Here is a 20,821-nt window from a genome sequence, read left to right as displayed (position 1 = left end):
TGCTCTACCTTTCAAGGAGTTAAGATACAATGTCAAAACTCAGAAACCTTAACTTTCTTATAACCCGTTCTTTCCATTTTAAAGAAATGGTTGTAGAGAATTTTACATCTAGCAATATGATAGAAGATGAGTACATTAACCTTAAAATTCTGGTTAAAATGTTAAAATCTGTCTTTTTGAAGCATGGTTCATCTGGAGATAAGAAAAGTAAGTGTTGGCCAGAAATAACTGAAAAAAGAACATTTCTCAGAAGAAAAAAATTGGGGAGGATTTTCCCCTGAGAGCAGCTGCTAGTCCTTGGTGAACTAGAGTCTGGGTTCTGATGGGCACATGACACACTAAGAGTTGTGGGGATAGGAGACAAAGCTGGGGTCTGAGCAGGGTAAGAGGGTAAATGGGAGCTTCCTGCTTATAGCTGAGACTCCAAACGGCAATAACCTCAGTGGGCAAACTAGGAAAAGCTGCCCCTGAAGTAGGAGACCTGCTCTTCTCAGCTATGGCTCTGGATGGATCAGGGGGGAAAAAGGGTGTGTATGGGGCGGGGTGGGAATCTCCCATTGATTCATTCATTCACTCAACAAATATTTATTAAGTGCCTGTTCTGTACTAGGCACCATTCTGGACATTGGTCATTGTGAGAATTTCTATACAAAACTTGTCCAATGTGGGTTTAGGGCTAGAAATTTAAACCATTTATATGGCCTAAAAACCTGCCGATTAATTTGATGTGAAGAAGTATTGGTTTGGTAATGTCCCTGGACTGGTAGTGTGCACAAGCATCTGTGATGTGAATGGTTACTACATTCTAGGCACTGTTCTAAGCACTTTATGAGTTCTAAGTCATATAATTCTTTTTTTTTTTTTAAAGATTTTATTTATTTATTCATGAGAGACAGAGAGAGAGAGGTAGAGGGAGAAGCAGGCTCCCAAGGAACAGGGAGCCCGATGTGGGACTCGATCCCAGGACCCCGGGATCATGACCTGAGCCGAAGGCAGACGCTTAACCATCTGAGCCACCCAGGCGCCCCTAAGTCATATAATTCTTCCAAAAACCTTATGAAGCAATAATATTGTCTTCAAAAGCAAGGAGGTTAAGTAACTTATTTACTCAAGACCACACAGTTTATATGTAGAATTTAGTTTCAGTCTGTGCTTTTAACTACTACACTATATTGTCTGTTGTGTAAGGATACTTTTCTCATACATATATATGTGTGTATATATCTTATTTGAGAGGCTAAATTCTTGCTTAATAGGAACACCAAATGCATTTCCATAAGGTCATTGAGATAACTAGCAGAGAACTCAGAGATCACACAACTGTGACGTCTCTGTTCTGAGGCCTTATAAGAGTGTTTCCTAAGGTAAAACAGTGAACTAGCTCCCTGATGTCACTTAGTTTGCGAATAGTTTTTGCTCATTTTGCATAACCAATAGACCTCACAGTTAATAATAATAAAGACAGGGTTTCTTACTCTCATTTTAATGATGAGATAAAGGTACAGTTGAAAGAGATTATGTAACTTTCGCAAGCTCTCATGACAAACAGATGACAGAACTAAATTTTCCCACATAATGTCATTTGGGATGAGAAGTATATCCTTCTTTAAAACATTACGTCAGTGAGTCGTAAGCTTTATGGAGCACTCAAGCCTGCAGTAAGGTTACTGAGCCCTGTAACGTATAGCAAAGAGGTCTGAAAACTGGGTAGGGCGTTCACATTAGTTTCTAGAGCATTCAAGGTGAAATTAATTTAGAATCAGGCAAGTGGAATTGCAGAATTGAAGAGGGCAAGAAATGAATGGTCTGTGTTCACTTCTTTTTTTATCCTCTCATTTTCTTCCGTTGATGTTCTTCTCAGATGCCAGAGACCGGTCATGGCTGCCAGATGACTGGGCTCTGCTGGCTCATCACGAGGCTATGGCAGTGCTTGTTTCCATGAGAGCTGGAAGAAACGATGCAATGGAAAAAGCACACGCAGTCGTTTGTCAGTAGCTGGCTGTGTCATTTTCAGTGCCCTGTGTTCCCCTAAATGGGAACGGAGTCTGATAGCTCTTGGAACTGGGGCTTCATGAACGCAAATTACAGGACATTCAGGCTGAGCTTCCGGGTGAGCAGTGGGAGAGCACTTTGGTTAACGTGTCACACACCCAGGTTTGTGGGGATAATTGGTACAGTCTGCCTTTGGTCAGTTTGGTTGCCAAGAGGTTTGGATATGCCTGGGGAAAGCCAAAAATGCCTCATTTCTGGGGATATTGGAACCATTTAGATATTTAAGAGATTTTTATGTATTTTATATATTTATTTATATTTATTTATATATTTATTTTATATATTTACTTATTTTTATATTTATTTTATATTTATTCATTTATTTACTTATTCAAGAGATTTATTTTTAAAATAAATGGGGCGCCTGGGTGGCTCAGTCAGTTAAGCATCTTGCCTTCAGCCCAGGTCATGGTCCCAGGGTCCTGGGATCGAGAGCCCTGTATCAGGCGCCCTGCTCGATGGGGAGCCTGCTTCTCCCTCTCCCTCTCCTCCTGCTTGTGTTCCCTCTCTCGCTGTGTCAAATAAATACATAAAATTTAAAACAAAGAAAAGGTAAACCCCTTTTTGGATGACGGATGAGACAGTTGATCTTAAATATCATGTAACCTGCTGTGAAATTTGATAGTAGTCTCTGTTCATAGAACTGTAGTTGCATCAAAGCCCATTCTTCGGTGTCATTTAGAAGTGTAGTAAATATAATAAGCCACCAGGATACATAGGATCACATAAAAAGAGTTTATAAAACAGTTACTGAAATGATACCTGTGAAGTCAAAGCAAGATGTCCCCAGAGCAGGTCTTCGCAAAGACTATCAGTATTTATGTTGATGGGCACTCTCATTCAACCCGGTGTTGCCCTGTGCCTTCTCAGATGCTGGATCTGACATGAGTAACTTGGCTGCATAACTGTAATGAAATGGAGATTGAATTATATACATCTATGTCTTTGAGCCGTGCAGTTTCTTTGGGCTGATGATAATTTTTTTTTCTGTAGTAGCCAAAAAATGATCATTCTTTTTATCAGTTTTTAAATATTCTTACTTAGCTTTTAGTTAGTGTGGCCTAATTTCTTGATCACTTTCATTCCCTCCATTCTATTGTTGTGCATATTATTTTTCTGGGGCAGCCATTTAACTCTTGTGTGTGCCAGAAAACAACTTACACTCAGCAGTTGCAGAATTACTTTCCTTCTTTATGGATTATTCTGTATTTGAATCTTCCAGTGCTAAATCCCTGTCGGCGAAGATCAGAAGCAGCCGTCAGAAGCATTCCACCCCTTTGAACAGCTCTATCAAACTCTGCCTACATCCCTGGCCTCCCCCCCCGCCGCCATCCCCCCCAAATGGGTTTTTCATGTGACACTCTCTGGTCAGTATGAGATTGCTGCTGGTCTGAAGAAGAGGCTGTACAAGGACTTTCCTGACAGTAGAGGTGCCTTTCACTTCCTTTGTGCCTAAACCGCGGCAGCTGTTCCAGACCCACAAGTGAACAGCTTGTTTTCCAATCAAAATGGATTCTTTTGCAATTCGACCTTTTTTGGAAATTAGGTACACTTTCCAACATATATGTTTTGAGGCCCTTGGGTATTTGAACCATTTCCTAGTCTACTTTCCCAGACATAAAAGATACCATGTGTGAAATATGTGGAATGAGAATGTCAAGGTGTTTGGGTGGATTCTTTCTGTAGAAAATATACTGGCTTCTTGCAGTTTCTCTGTCAAGACTTTAAAGTAAGAGAAAGTCTAAAAGCACCTCTTCAGAACTGAAATCATTTATGTCTGCTGGCATAAATAGAACCTTCCAGAGTATAAGCCAATGAGCCACCTCAAATACCACCTCCTTTGTGAAGCCTTCTTCAATGCCTTGTACAAAGAAAGTCTTCCCTGCTCTGCTTTTCCAAAGCACTTTCCACTTCCAAAAAGCACTTATCTCACATCTCAGTCTGCCTCTGAAATATTTTTTTCACTTCTCTCCCCATCTACCACTGAAATCAGGGTAGAAATTTTGTCTTATTCATTTTTGTATTCCCCCAACAGGTATACCCAGTCCCTTGAATGTAGCCATAGATAAGCACACACCTCAACCCGCCTGATTTCCTCCACTAAGAAGGTCTGTGCACTCCCTCATCTCTGCTAGATTATGTGCTCTTGAAGCACGATTTACACACTATTCCAATGACTTGTTTATATAGTTGTTTTTCTTCTATTAGACTGCAAATTCCATGGAGACACACCTATGCCCTCCATCTGTATTTCCCCAGGGCCTAGCATAATGCTAGAACACAGAGAGTACTAATTACATTTCTACTAAATGAAATGTTGGACTTACTCAGTGAACAGTGGCCTTGAGTTATAGGAACAGGAAAAAAAAGGCCCATTTTCTAAGGTTAGCTGCACTGCGTAATAATAATAGGCATAAATGACAATTGCACATTACAAGGCATATACATGCGTTAGTGATTTTTATCCCTGGAGAACCATAAGTACCAAGGATATTCTGCTTATGGTCATATCATCATGACAGGAAGAATATGTTGCTTTCAACTATTACTTTAAAACATAGAGATGGTAATCTATCATCTATTAGAAGGTTAAATAGAATTGATTGTTGTCCTTTGATCTGTAATCAGATTCAGGTTTGAATTTTTGAGTTTTCATTTTATCTATTGCTATAATTACCTGTTAATTAGTCTGGCTATCCCAGAGATGTAAGCTCCCTGAGTTCCAAGAGGTATGCCTCTTATCCCCTCTATCCTAGCATAGAGCCTAGAGAGTATGGTAGATGATCAATAAATATCTATTGAATTGAATGTAAGAATGAATGTATGACCCAATTAGAAAAACCTATACAAATTCTTTATCTTAACTTCAAAGTGAAAGTTCTTTTTACCGCTGGTAGAATCCCTGGGACCAAATGACTATTAAAAGAAATGTTGAAACCTTGCAAAGATGGTGGTATTTGCAAGTTAGAATATGGGTCTGGTTTTGGTTATTCCCAGATTCTTCCTTTAGAATGTTAAACTTAATTCCTTTAGAAGCTTAATCCTGTTTGTTTCTCTGTCTCTGTCTCTGTCTTAGATTCTTACTCAGAGAAATAAACTTTTAGAAAAGGTAATGTGAGGAAAAATCAAGAGTAGTTTTTCATCATTCAAATTTTCTGTAATTTTCAGATTGACTCTGACAGAAGTACAAGTTTCATTAATAAAGAGCTTATAGATCCTGCTCTATAACTCTATTCTCACATGAATTGAACTTGATATTAAATATACAGCTCTTGGGGCGCCTGGGTGGCTCAGTCGTTAAGCGTCTGCCTTTGGCTCAGGTCATGACCCCAGGGTCCTGGGATCAAGCCCTGCATCGGGCTTCCTGCTCAGCAGGGGGCCTGCTTCTCCCTCTCCCTCTCCCCCTGCTTGTGTTCCCTCTCTCACTGTGTCTCTCTCTGTCAAATAAATAAATAAAATCTTAAAAAAAAAAATATGCAGCTCTTATGGGGCACCTAGGTAGCTCAGTCGGTTAAGTGTTCAACTCTTGGTTTTGGCTCAGTTCATGATCTCAGGGTTGTGAGACAGAGCCCTGCATTGGGCTCTGCACTCAGTGCAGAGTCTGTTTGGGATTCTCTCTCTCCTCTCCCTGTTCAAACACTTTCTGTCTCTCTCAAATAAATAAATAAAATCTTAAGAAAATATATTATTAAGTATACAGCTCTTAGTAAGTTATTCCCTTATTCTTAAAGTGGCATTGAATAATTTTAATTTAAACTCTCAACTTAGTTTTGGTAACCCTCTAATTTTGAAAGTTAATATGTCATTGAAATTAATTTTTCTTTAATCCCAAGGATAACTTCCTAGAGATTGAAAGGTAGGTAGTCTTTTCCACTTCTTATGAGATAATACGTAAACTAAGCCACTTGCAATATCATCTACTACTTTATATCTTTCTTTTATCATCCAGGGCACTAGTCTTGCTTCTAGAGGAATGCACTATGAATGTAATAGCCGCACAATGATTTAGCTGCTGGAGACCTTAGAGATCATCTGTCCATTTTGAGCTCTTCATTTTATAGATGAGGAAAGAGGCTTTAAGATTTTAACTGACTTGTGTAAGATTACATAGCTAGTCCATGGTAGAGCCTAAACTGGAACCTCAGTCTTTTCACAGCTTGTCCAAATCTCTTTCTACTATGCTTTACGGATTTTCTTTATCTAGTGAGGCAAGATGCTCACTTCCAGGCTGCAAGTGACAATCAGAGTTATATGAATTGAGTGTTTTGGGTGGCAACACACAGCCAACATGTAAAGGTTTAAATACATTATTCTTTACCTAGAGAGTTAGCCATTAGGTACAGTGTAGACACCATAGGGGAACAACAGTGAGAAGCCTCATTTAATGAGGGAGGTGAGGTTTTTCCTTAGTGTTAAACTAGGAATCAATAAGTATTGGATCACAGTGGATATTTACACGATTGTCTTAGAATATGTTGCCAAAGCAATAAAAACGACTGGAGAACTCAAGAGCACACATTCACATCCCAGAGAAAGAGTGTATCAGTCAGAAAATATGTTGGTCAGCTGTTGAAGCATAGACAAGGTCGAATCACAAGGTAAAGGTTACCTGTGCCTACATGAACATCCTGTACGTCAATGATTCTCAAACTTTAGTGCACTTCGGAGATAGCTGGAGGGCTTACTAAAATATAGATTGCTAGGCCCTACCCTCCAAATTCTTAGGGGCCAAGAATTTACATTTCTAACAGGTTCCTGGATAATACTGATGCTGGTTGGAGAACTACATTTGGAAATTCACGGGTCTATAGGTATATTCGTTTTCTATTACTGTGTAACAAGTTAATGAAGTGTAACAAATTTGGGAGCTTAAAACAACACCTATCTATTAGCTCACAGTTCTGTAGGCCAGAAATCCAGGACAGCCTGGCTGAGTTCTCTATTTAAGCTGAAATCAAGTTGTTGGCTGGCAACATTCTCATCTGGAGCTCAGGGTCTTTTTTCAGGCTCATTCTGGTTATTGGCAGAACTCATTCCCTCATAGCTTTAGGACTGAAGTCATGTTTTTTTGCTGTCAGGGCTAGCAAGAGTTGGGGACTGCTCTTGGCTCCTGGAGGTCACTCTTAGGTCCATAGAGGCTGCCTTGAAGGGAGAAAATATGCTAGTCTGTCTGACTCAGGTGTTCCTGGTCTATGCAGTAATTGAATTTCTCTGAGGAAATTAGTAGATCAGTATTCTTTTTTTTTTTTAAGATTTTATTTATTTATTTGACAGAGAGAGACACAGCGAGAGAGGGAACACAAGCAGGGGGAGTGGGAGAGGGAGAAGCAGGCTTCCCGTGGAGCAGGGAGCCCGATGCGGGGCTCGATCCCAGGACCCTGGGATCATGACCTGAGCCGAAGGCAGACGCTTAACGACTGAGCCACCCAGGCGCCCCTAGTATTCTGATTATACACCTCAGGCCCTGTGAACTTGTTTAATGCGCATCTCCTCTTAGTATGTGGTCCCAGTCTTGCTGTGTTTAATACATTGGGTTTTGAGACTGATTAGCTGTGATTCAGATTGTGGGTGAAGAAAAACTCACCAAAATGAAAACCACTGTTGGGGACAGACTGGGCAGCCAGCCTGCCCTCCTAGGCATCATCATCCCCCTCTATTTCTTTACAGCGGTACTTGTTCCTCAAACTTCTCATTACATAGCATACCCTAGATTGAAACCATGATTAGAATTAAAATGGAAAAGTTCTTAGAAATTCAAACAAAATGTCCAGTGATTTTTCTTTAGCCAGTCTGTCCAAATGCTCTTTGTGTGGGAATTGATTCTCTTACTAAAGCCTTGAGATGAAGTATCTGACCTGAAGTGGGATCTTGAAAATAAAATTAGAAAGGGTGTAACAGTGGCAGCTTCACTTCTCTTCCCAAGGGAATTCCTGCAACCGTCAGGGAGGAGTGCATTGCAGTTGCAAATGGTTGAGTTAACAAATAAGGCTTTGTGATCTACTGGTTTTCAGTACCTGGTCTGTATGCCTGATTGTGTATGTCTGTGTTATACTTCTATTTGCCTACTTTTGTTTCTTCATCCCTTAAGAAAAGTCTAGCTTTATTTGTTTGAGTATCAATGGCCTGGAGGTCCTTTTATACAAATTTAATTAGCTGATTCCTTTATATAACTCAAATATGCAAATATAGAATTCTTAAATTCCTTTAGTAAAGATTGGTAATCAGGATTATTCTTCGTTCATTCCTTTGTCAGATCAGGATAGTCTCACACTGTCAGAGACTAAAACTCAGTCTCTATTTGAGTTCATTCCTAAAGTCGGTGATAGCCATATCAGAACATTGGTTATGTAGTAAACCTTTGTAGACTGAACTGAAACGAACAGCGTAAATCCAACACACTGGAATGTTACTTAGATTTTAAAAAGTCCACTATATATTTTAGGGCAGGAAATACTTAATTTTATAGAAGTTAACATGAAGAAGACTTAGAATTATAGTTGCCTAGAAGCTAAAAATCCACCCTCAGTTTCATCCACTGTGTCATGGCCTTTGTAGCTGCATTAACATAAGCACATGTCCAGATCAAAGATGGACATATTATTCTTATCTCTGTTCGGGGCAGACCACCTTTTGTTTGACTGTTCAGAAAGATTTTGATAAATGAATTTACTTAGGAGGGATCAGTCAGATTAGAGATTGGAAGTCAAGTCACATGAATTAGTACAGTTCAACAAACTGGAATTACTTATTCTAAAAAAGAACTTTTGGGGTATGTTTAAGTTGGGACCCTTTGATTGCATAAACTAGAAACTTAAACAATAACATACCTGATTGGAACAGTATCAAGCAGCTTACAGAGTCAAAGAGGAGGTTGAAGAATCAGCTTAGAAAGGATAGGGGTCAGAGCAACTTAGAAGGTCTCTGCAGCCCTGGTAGTCATATTCTTCATAGCTTCACTGCTAGAGTGATCATGCTCCAGTAACTGTCAGCATTTTTGTCAAGATTCAAGACTAGGGAGTCTAGCTTGGGCCATATGCTCACTCTGGCTAAAGGAAGGCAGAACCCTTGACTCATAGTCCCGCTGTGCTACATTCAGTAGGGTAGAGGAGATTTTCCCCAAAGAACTGGGGTGCTGTTATTAAAATAGTAGGAAAATGTATGGTATACAGTCAAAAAGTAGTGGATGTTTGCAACAGGTTATGTAATCATGATCTTTGCATATTTGGAAAAGAGGTGAGACTTAATACAGATGTATGGCAATGGGTGGGATGTCCAGGGGAGCTTACTGTATTTCAACTTGAGGAAGAACATTCTAACAATGAGAGCTGTGAACAGGCTGCGTTGTGAGGTTATGGACCTCCCATTTTTATTAGGATTCTTTTGGTTGCATGTGGCAGAAATTTGACTTGTACTAGCTTGGTAAAAGGAGAAAATTATTAGAAAAATACTAGGAATATTTCATGTGAACAAAGAAAGAATTGACCAGCCAAACTGTGGGAAGGGCAGACATCCTACTGGGCCTCAGAAACAACTAGAACCAGAGACCTAAATGCAGCTGGCCTTATTTCTCTTTCTATCTCCTCTTCTAGATATTGGCTTTATTTTCTTTCTCTGACGACTCTTTCATGTACATCATATGAAACATGGCTGCTAAGAGTGCCTGCATTTCATATCTCACAGCACTGCAGAGAAACTCTATCACATTTAGTGAGAAAAATCTTGGGGAAAAAGGCTCTGGTCCAGTTTGGGTCAGGTGTCCAACTCTGGACAAATCAACCCCTACTGAGGGTCAGGACACTGTGTGATTCAGGTGCCTTCTCTGAACTGAACTAGGGTATGGGGAAAAGTTAGCCCTTGGTAGAATTACAGTTGAGAAAAGCAGTTCACAGAAGAAAGAGGGATGCTTTTGTCAGAAGGGAATGTGGTGGGTGGGTAAAACAATTAATGTCTATTACTTTATCACTGTATATGTTCAAACAAAGGTTGGATCGAACAAAGTTACAGAAAGGATTTTTATGTTGGTGGGAATTTGAACCCGGAAGACCCCTAAGTTCTTCTTAACTTGGAGATGCAAATATCCTACCTGCTTTATAGGTAAGGCAGGCACATATTGGTTTTAGGTTATATCTGAAATTTTCTTTTTCCTGTGTATTTCAACTCAAGGATTACTCTGTTGGAAGCCAAGGAGCATTTACCCAGATATATTTTTGAGTTTGAGAATGGAGGAAAGTATTTTATTATTTAGTAATGAGTGTTCAGTGTGGGAGAAATCATTTATACTTACAAAAAAATGGAACCTAGGGACTTAAAAATCACATAGATTACCTTCAGAAGGATAGAACACTCTTAAATCTGAATGATTTATTGTAAGAGGATTTTAAAAAAACTTTTATTTTGAAATAATTATAGATTCACAGGAAGGTGCAAAGAAATGTCCAGGGAGCATTATTCAGATTATTCAGCATAATTTCCTTATAGTTCATCCAAGTTGTTGTGTGGATATATAATTCATTCCTTTTTATTGCTGAATATTATTCTGTGGTATGGAGGTACCACACCCTTGTAAGGGTATCTGGATAGTTTCCAGTTTGGGGCTATTATGAATAAAGCTGTTATGAACATTCCTGTACAAGTCTCTAAATGAACATAAGTTTTCATTTCTCTGGGATATGTGCCTAAGAGTGCAATTCTGGCTTGTGTGATAAATTGAATTTTGCTTTTAAAAGGTACTGTCAAACTATTTTCAGAGTTGACTATTCCATTTTACATTCCCACCAGCAACATACGAGTGATCTAATTTTTGTATCCTCTTCAGCATTTGGTGTTATCACTAATTTTTATTTTAGCCCTTTTTATAGTTATGTAGTGATATTTCATTGTCACTTAAAAAAATTTTTTTTAAGATTTTATTTATTTATTTGAGAGAGACAGAGAGCATGAGAGACAGAGAGCATGAGAAGGAGGAGGTCAGAGGGAGAAGCAGACTCCCCGCTGAGCAGGGAGCCTGACGTGGGACTCGATCCCGGGACTCCAGGACCATGACCTGAGCCGAAGGCAGTCGCCCAACCAACTGAGCCACCCAGGCGCCCCCATTGTCATTTTAATTTACATTTTTCTAATGGCTAATGATACCGAACATCTTTTCATGTGCTTACTTGCCATCTGTGTGTCTTCTTTGGTGAAATGTCCGTGCATATCTTTGTGTTCATTTTCTAATTGGATTATTTGTTTTTTAAATGTTGAGTTTTGAGAGTTCTCTTCATAGGCTGTACAGGAGTCCTTTGTTGGATATGTGGTTTACAAATATTTTCTCCCAGACTGTGAATTGGTTTTTAAAATCCCCTTCACATGGTTTTTTGCAGAGCACAAGTTTTAAATTTTGATGAAGATGGCTCTCTTATTGTATATTTGTGATTGATCTAAAGAATTTTAAATTGCCAAATTACCTATTCCACCTTCTTCTTTCTTGGCTTAGACATGGTTAAATTTAAGATGAATAAAATCATTCAGTATACTGTGTTCAAGTATAGTGGAATTCCTGTGTGTTTGGCTCTGTTCTAGTACCAAGTTTTCTCTTTAGTGGTGTTTTAATGAAGAAAAATTCAGCTCTTTTAAGGAGGTAGCTTCATTCTGAGATTCAACAAGATTTCACTGACTTTTGCAAATAAAGACACCTCATATTACTAATATTTTCCTCTCTACACAATCCTGAACATACCAGAAAGTGCAGCAACATTCCATGTTGCTTTGTTTGTACACATTTAGCCTTTGTCCATTAGTTCATTCCACAAATACTGCGCACCTACCAGTGTGTCAGGATAATGCTAAGTTCAGGGTTATAATGGGGACAGAATAGGCATAGGTGCTGCCCTCATGGAGTTTATATTTTTGTTCTTATTTCTTATCATTATAGACTTGTGCTGCCTGTGAATATTTCACTGATTCAATTAAATATCCTTATTTCCTCATTCGTCCAAAATGCAGCGCGTCCAAATCTCAGTTAATGGTTTTAATGCTTTGGGAGTGGCTGCATTCCATTAAGATGAAAACCAAGCCAAACAAGTAATACTTACAAGCATGCACATGAGAATATGTTATGAGGAGAAAAATCCTCACATTTAGCTACTTTCTTGCCAATTGGGGAAATTTTTGGCAGAGCCTTAAGTTACCTTAAGAGTGATTGAGGATCTGAATATGAGATCTCAAAGGCTTCCATTCACCTTATTCTATAAAATGAAGCCCAACCATTTGAATGAACTAGTTAATCAAATACCATTTGCATAGTCCATGTTTCTAAAAATCCCGGTCTTATATTATTTATAAAAACTGATTCCCTGTTGGTTTATGTATAAATGAGACACTTTTCCTACCTGTAAACTGGCTGACCTATTTGTAGTCTGGCTTAAATGTAGTTTGCCAAACATACAGAAAATTCTAAAAGAGATCTAAACTGTGTTACTTAGAAATCAAAGTTAGTTAAGAAACATCCTGAGTTGAAAATTTAATTTTGAGTTAAATTCTTTGTTATCTAATAGGCTTTTGTTGTTGTTGTTGTTGTGAATAAGTTCACATGTGACAGTTTGCAGATCAGCCAGATTCCTAAAGGTTTATAATATTACAACAGACATACACAATTTCCTCTGTACTGGGCATGTCTTATGTTCTGCACAAATATTAGCTAATTAAATTATCATAATAAACCTCTAAAATAGATAATATTACTAGCCCCATTGTATAGATGGTAGAACTGAGGCACAGAATGGCTATTATGCCCCAAAATCCCAAAGTTAGTGGGGCAGCAGAGCCACCAATAGGCAGCAGAGCCAGGCAGGATTCAAAGTCATTCCATCGGGCCCTAGAGGCTCTGCTCTTAACCACTACACAATGGCCCCATATTGTGGTTAATCAGGTGTTTTTCCTATCACACTATAAAGGCATTTAAGTGAGATTTTCCCATATTTGAGAAAGCAGAATGGAAAAGGAAGTAATACATAGAAGTTTTTGGTAGGAAGAAAACTGGACCTAGAGTCAGAAGATTTGAGTTCTGGAATTGCCAGTCCAAGCTGGGTAACTTTGGGGAGGTAACTAACCATATTTCCTATTGCTACTATAGGAAATTACCACAAATTTAGTGGTAAAAAAACATCAACTTATTCTCTTACATTTTTGGAGGTGAGAAGTTTAAAGTCAAGGTATTGGTAGGGCTGCCTTCCTTCTGGAAGCTTCAGGGGAGAATCCATTTGTTTGCCTTTTCCACCTTCTGGAAGTCACCTTCATTCGTTGGCTTGTGGCCCCTTCAAGCACCTTCAAAGTACATCACTCCAATCTCTGCTTCCATTGTTACATACCTTTTTCTTTTACCCTCTTGTTTCTCTCTTACAAAGTCCCTTGTAACTACAGTGGGCTCATTGGATAATCCCAGATAATCTTCCCATCTCAAAATCCTTAATTTAAACACATATGCAAAATCCCTTTTGCCATGTAAGATAGCATATTCACAGGTCCTGAGGATTGGGACTTGGGCATCTCTGGAGGGCCATTGGTCCATCTACCACAGTTACTTTATTTCTGTGGATCTCAGTTTCTTCAGCTGTAAATGAAAATGCTGAACTAGGCGATCTTTGAGGGTCCTCCCAATTCTGAGAACTCTGAAATTTCTAATCCTACCCTAGAATTCTTATTGCTATCCATCAGAAATAGAGCTTTCACTGTTGAAATTTTGTTTGCAAATGTAAAATATTTTTCATATTGCATTTTAAACTTAAATTTTTCAGTTGAAAAAGTGATAGGATAAATAGTTTCTTTCTCCCTCTGTTATTTTTAAGATGCTCAGATCTGTGAGAGGCAATATTATTTACATTGTTGTAGCCAAACTTTGAGACCTACATCATGGTGGAAAGTCCTTGCAGATTTTTAGCAGTGCATTGTGGCTTTTTTATTAAAAAGTAATTTTTTATTAAAGAGTAATACAAAAATATAAATAAAGCTCTGGATATAAGTTACACAAACTTCAAGAACTCCAAATGATTTAAATACTAAGGACATTTGTCATCTGGTTATCTCACATAATGAGGATACAGAGTTGGTAACAATTTAATAGCCTAGTGATTTCATTTAGAAGTCCTATTCCTGGGACGCCTAGGTGGCTCAGTTGGTTAAGCATCTGCCTTTGGCTCAGGTCATGATCCTGGAGTCCTGGGATTGGAGTTCTGGGATGGAGCCTGGTGTTGGGCTCCGTGCTCAGCAGGGAGCCTGCTTCTCCCTCTCCCTCTGCCCTCCCTAGCCGTCCCAACTCCCACTTGTGCTTGCTCTTCTCTGGCACTCTCTGTCTCTCTCAAATAAATAAATAAAATCTTAAAAAAAAAAAAAAAGGCCTGTTCCTTCCATTGCTCTACTCTGCCATCTTTAGTGGGTGGCCTTTGTTCTTAGACTGGCTCCCTTCAGGTTCACGAGATGACTCACATTCTAAACCAATATTATGTAAAGATAGAAGAAAGACCATCTCTTGTTAGGCTTTTTTTTTTGGCATAAGGAAACCTTTCCCAAGCCACTTGACAGATTTCATGTTTTATTGACCAGATTTCTGTCACGTGCCCATTCAAAAATCAATTGCAGGCAAAGTGAATGGGATTATCACATTTGACTAGATCCCATATTGTCCAGTAGAACTTTCTTTAGTGACGGAAATGTTCTGTATCTGTGTTTCCAATGCAGTAGCTGCTAGCCGCGTGTGGCAATTATTGAGCACTTGAAACGTGGCTAGTGCAACTGAGGAGCTGAGTTTTTGGAATTAATTTAAATTTAAATAATCACATATGGCTAGGGGATACCATATTTGGCCACATAGAACCAGAGCAGTCATTTGGGACAGAATGGATCCTAGATAGTTGACCAACTACCATGTTTATTACATCTTTAATAGAACATCTTTTGTAAAACATGAACAGGTGGTATATTTATTTGTCTTTAGAACTTCAATCTAATTACTGACCCACCTGGGAGGTTCTTTTGGAGTCAAACAAACCAAATACAAAACCAGTACACATGCTTACAAGGACAAACAGTGGCAGAATATCCTGGTTGAAGGGGTAAGGTGGGAAATCAGGGTGTGCCGGCCTGTGCCAGCATATGGTGTGGTTCAACTTATAATGGAGGTCTGATTGGGATATAATTGGCTAGGAACTCTGGTGGTGAGAAACAGGCTACTCTTCTCGATTAGGAAGCTCGTTTGTTTTGCAAAGTCGTAAATAGGAAATAGCAACTCTTATTAATAGAGAATATATGCCAAAGCCTGCCTGTCTTAGAGGTTGTATAGCTAGGAAAATGCATAGATGGCATCTGGGAGGATCCATCCATTTAGTAAATATTTATAAATCACTTGCTCTTTGCCAGGTACTGTTCTAGGTACTGAAAAGATAGTAAATGAGACTAAGTTCCTGCCCTCATGGAACTTCATTGTTACAAAGAAATAAATAAGAAGTTCCAAATTGGGATAAGTGTTGAGAAGAAAATAAAGCAAGAGAATAGGATAGAGTGAATGAAGTAAGTTTTAACAAATGCCTAGATCTGTGACTTTTTTGTCAAAAGCTCAGGGTTTTAAATATTTTCCCTCTGGGAAAAGGACATTTGGTTTATAGGCTTATTTAGTTTCACAGCAAAAAAGTAAATAATAAATAAATAAATAAATAAAACAGTTCTGTTTGGATTAGCTAATTGCCAAAAGAAAGAAAAATTAAATCAGTTCCTGAGAAGGCAGTATATTCCTCTGTTTGAAAATTAAATTTTGCCTGAGAAATTATGGTGAGCCTTGCATGCCCCAATAATAGGGTGAAGTTTATTTCTAGCTTGATCATGTTCCTCTCTATTCTTTGCCTTATCTGGAGAACTTTGGCTATCTTAAGTAAACTTCTGGGCTCCAGCTTTCCCAATCACAAAATGGAATTATTAATAATAATAATTGCCAGTCGTATGGGTTCTGGAAAGATTGGCCATTATCAAAACAATTATAAAATGTTTTATATAAACTTGTAGGCCAAAGGAAACAGTAAGCATTTCTTATTAAAATTGAGCAAGTGATTTAACCTCTCTGGGTCTTAGTTTTTCCAGTGTTAAAACAAAATATTTGTAGTGTTGTCAGGAATGTTAGGGAACAAATCCTCTCAGTGCTGGTTGAAGTAAAAATTGGTACAACCTGCTGGAGAGCCAATTGGCAGAATAGTTAGTTACAGGTTCTTTAAAATGTGCATACCTGTTTGGCCCAAGGAACAAAGTTGAACAGGTGTTCAAAGGTGTATGTTTAAGGATGTTTATCATACTGATGTTTATAATGGCTAAAGATATTAAGCAAATGTTGAACAATAGGAAGTTTAGTGCATTCCATGTGGAATTCTATGCAGCTACTAAAGATGATGGTAGTATTAATAGATAGTAATGGAGTTGGAAAGAAATTCACAATGTCCTATATTTGTGGTGATCTGTGCCTCTTCACTTTGGGCTACTGCAATCAGGGGCTGTAATTATGGTCACTTTTTAATTTTAAATCTAGCAGTAATGGCAGATAATTATTGAGCATGACACACTATGCTAATAAGCTTTGTTAAAATATTCTCTCATTCAAGTTTCATATTAACCTAAGTAAGAATAATTGGGGACCTCCTTTTGCAGATGAAGAAACCAAGGCTCAGAGGAATAAAGTAACTTGTCCAAATCCTTAAATTCAGGGCTGGCAGAGTCAGAATTTGTACCCAGCCGTTTGACTTCAAAGCCCACAGTCTGAAACCGTGGGTTAGACCATCTCTGTAAACTATCTACATGGGATAACCATCATAGGTTGTGAAAACTCCTTCACATCCTTTCCTGTCACTGCACTCTTATTTGAGAGTCCTTTGGCCTGGGCATGTGGCAGAGGAAGGGGTAATTCACCCTTTAATACAGAAGTCCGCAAACTCCAGAGCATGGGCCAAAGCCAGCCTGCTGCCTGTTTTTGTAAAATCAAGTGTTGTTGTAACATAGCCCTGCTTACTCATTCAGGTCTTGTCTATGACTGCTTTGACACTGCAAGGCAGAAATGAGTAGTTTCAATAGAGACCCTATGGTTTGCAAAGCCTAAAATTTGTATTATCTTGTCCTTCACCTAAAAAGTTTGCCTTAATACATTAGAAATCTGGAAGGATATGTGCCCCTATACAATGACCACTTTCCTTTCCTTAATGAGAGTAATTTTAAACCAGTTTTAGGGTTACTGTCCTGCAGTAGTCCAGGCCATAGGCATACAGGCAGTTGCTGAAGGGTTTTCCAAGGGGGTGAACAAGAGCAGTCTATTTCGGGACTACTGAAGGCCCTCTGTGCATGGCTGCCTGGCATTCTCTGGGCCTTCAGTGCCTTGAAACTCGGCCTTTGCTGTTCCTCTGAGATGGAATGTGTATTCACAAATGAGGCACTCCATTAGTCATGGTGCATTTCCCGGGCCCTGGAGACATGGGCATGACATCACCAAGGGCCAATGAGAAAGGATCCTCTGTAGCAGGAGCCCTCAAACCTCTATAGAGGACTGTAGGCTGTGTGTTCTGTTCCTAGCCCTCGGGGTGTGATTTGAGACTGCCTTCCTCATCCAGCCTTATTCTGGGCACAAAAGTCTAGCTTCCAGACCCAAGAGGCCAGGATAAGCTTGAAAATTCTGCAGAGCTGGAGGCAGATTCCCATTTAGTACTTTTTTCCAGGGCTCAGGTTTTTATTCCCACAGAGTTTTCCACTCCTAATGACGTTGTTACTTCATGTGGTGAAGGGTGGGTGGTGAAAGATGAAGTCTGCATTAGATAAAAGACACTTGGCAGTTAAAATTTCTGGATAAGTATAGGTTGGTAGCATAACAAAATGAGAAGCATATTTTGCTGTTTGTTACATTGCTTTTGTGTGTAGTTTAACATAATAAAACAACATCTTTTAACAGCAAAAGCTCTTAGCAAAATCAGTGCGGCTTAGAATAGGGGCAATTACCAAAGGAACTTTACTGAGGGGATTAGTAACTCATTAAATCTTTTATCTTCAAGAAGAAAAGATTTTTTTTCCCCCCAATTCTTTTTTCTTAGGACTTAAGCATCTTGGATAAAAACACCCCCCGCCCCCGCTTCCTAATTTATGTATTTATTTATTTATGAAAATGATTGGTGGAATTTACTCTCAGATAATTTTGTTTATTCGATGTACCAGAACTTTTACTGAGACCTTGTTTTATAATTGATAGTAGCTCAATCTTTTGCTATTAAGCCATAATTATAAAATTTCCCCTTTAAAAAGTATTCAGGGAAACTGAGGCTTGGGATTTAATGTGAGATTATACTGGACAGACTCATAGTTTAATTCAGGAACTGAACTCAATAGTTGTGTTTTCCAGTCTTCACAGGCAATCTATGGTTGAATGAGAATGATTCCTTTAGTATTTTTTCCTGTTTGAATCCTTTTTGATGAAGTCAAAGAGAAATTGGGAAACATAGCCATTTTTGTTAGTCTGTATGTGTGGCTGCCACAAACCACAGACGATACCACTTCTATGACTTAAAAAAAAATTCCTTGTAGTTTCTTCCAGATGAAGATGATTATTATTTTCTGTAATTATAGAGGCTTTTTTATTTTAAAAATCACTGGAAAGCACATGAATTTATTCCTGTTTCCTAAATTAAAGGAATTTCCTCTACAACTGTGTCATCTACCATAAAAGAGGATACTTCATAGCACTTCAGAGGTTCTCAAAGTTCTCTATGCAATTCAAAAAAATTAAAATTTCAAAACATCTCTTGGAGATATTAAAACAATTTTTTTTTTTAGCTTTTATAAATGAAGGAACTAAGGTACAAAAAGATGGAATCTTTTGCCTATGTCATTCCTAGAAGCAGCTATTAAATGCATAAATCATTCTTATCAAAATCCTTAGGAGGGCATTCCTCTGTACCTTTACATAAAATTGTTCTTGTTTTCCTTTGACAGCTTCAAAGGAAACTTTGCCTCATTAACAACAGGGCTTGTTTTTCACAATCCTGTGACTGGGACAGGAGAGCAGGTTCGTGGAGCCTGGGCAGAACTGCAAAGGGGTCAGTTACCTAAGGGGTGAAGGTGTGGGGTGGGGGGTCCGTGAGCTCTCCTGTCTCACTCTTGCAAGAGGACTTAATTCTCCTTAATGTCATTTCCCAATTTCTACCATCCTGAACTAGTATTTTCCACCTTTCAGAGGGTTGTCATGAATACTGATGAGTTTTAATGTTGATAAAATGCTGGTAACCTTTTGGAATAAAGGTCTTTTTTAATGCAAAAATTCAGGGGTTTTTTTCACTTACTCTTACTTTGGTGGGAACTGCTGTCAGAACTTAAAGGCAAAAGAGGACTTTTGTTTTCTACCTCTTAGCTGAACAAAAATGCACACAATGTGGCATTATCATTAGGCAAGACTTGCTTTTTTACATTTCACACAAGAATACAATGTTATCCCTTTTTGAACAAAATGCCCAGATTACTAAGGAAACCATCTTTGGAGGAAATGTTTAATAAGCATATTTTATTTAACTAAATCCTCCAGTAGGAAATGGGAGAATTCACTGCCCTTACCTAGAAGAATGCTGTGTAAGTGGTTATCTGTCAAATTTATCTGTGCAGCTCGCCAACATTTCCTCATTGGAAACATCAATATTTCCACATCACAGTTTGGAAGGTCTTAAAAAAATAAAATAAATGTGAAAAAAAATTAGAAAAAAAGAAAAGTCTTATGTAAGCACACAATTCGTACCACTGACAAACTTCTTGAATGGGCAGTAAGCACCCTTGGATTAGGTTAGCCAGATCCCTGTTTTGGTGAGGATGGACTTTGGAGTGAGTCTGCTGCTGCCTTGAGAGTATACATCTGGTATGAAATGTTGACAGCCAGGTGATCCTTAAAGCAGCTACACAGTAACATCTCCTCAAGGCTTCTGTTTCCTGCTAATTTGGGGAGCAGCAGATGCCTCCCTCAAAACCCTCTTCAACTGTGTGGCATGCCATGCTGATCATCCTGCTAAGCTCTAAACTTTTCTTGCCGAAGAAAACTCTCGAAAGGCTAGTCCAGAATATGACAGCAAGAGGTCATGACAGATAGTCAGAATTGGTTTATGAAATGTTAAGGATGAGTCATGTCACTCCTAAAGCGTTTGGCATCAATTTATTACACAAAACCAAACGCTGAAGAAAGAAAAGCCTTTAGTCTCATTAAGGAACCCAGACAAAAATCCCACTTAATCCATTGTGCTTTTCCTTTTCCTCTAACTCAGCTGGTGTGCAGGTGTAGGGCAGCTTGGCAGAAGCTTTGAACATTTGGAAAAAGGAGCCATTACTGAAAGTCACTGACACACACTTCCCTTGGAATGCTGCTGATGTCATGGAAAACAGGGACCTTAGCAATAACCCCTAACAACCAGAGCTACAGTAAACAGTAAATGTTACCTCCACCAAGGCATTGGTTTTTAAAGAGTTTTAACAGGCCAGGGCTTGCCAGCCACAACTCATAAAAATGTTCTTATAATTTTACGCAACTCTCTAAAAGCACCGGATGACCGCTGAGGTTTCTCTGCCACTTGGGGATGCAGAGCCAAATTCGTGTCAGTTTCAAGGTTCAATAATCAAAATTTACAGCACTTCTTTTCCAGTCCTCTTCATCCCCCCTGCCATGCTCACAGAGTTAGGCCTGGTCGATTTAATACTTTTTCAAAGAAGTCTCTTGTCTTACCGAGTTGCCTCAATTTCTGGT

The 20,821-nt window shown here is 38.8% G+C and overlaps 1 protein-coding gene and 1 long non-coding RNA gene across 9 annotated transcripts in view; one reads left to right on the top strand and one right to left on the bottom strand.

The window, feature by feature from the left end:
• Positions 1–20,821, top strand: part of RAD51B (RAD51 paralog B) — a 780,046-nt gene that overhangs the window by 457,638 nt on the left and 301,587 nt on the right. The gene's annotated exons all lie outside the window — the stretch shown is intronic.
• On the bottom strand, positions 1,499–3,278 carry LOC145723213 (uncharacterized). The gene is made up of 3 exons (XR_014148111.1): positions 3,093–3,278; positions 2,815–2,957; positions 1,499–1,945 (listed from the first exon to the last, which is right to left on the bottom strand). It is a non-coding gene; the product is annotated as an uncharacterized LOC145723213 (long non-coding RNA).

The sequence above is a fragment of the Leptonychotes weddellii genome, chromosome 9, assembly GCF_054177405.1.
Source record: "Leptonychotes weddellii isolate Sample4059 chromosome 9, ASM5417740v2, whole genome shotgun sequence".
In the NCBI taxonomy this organism is placed as follows: domain Eukaryota; kingdom Metazoa; phylum Chordata; class Mammalia; order Carnivora; family Phocidae; genus Leptonychotes; species Leptonychotes weddellii.
Note: the sequence above shows the minus strand (reverse complement) of the source record. Positions and strands in the feature narration are given on the sequence as shown.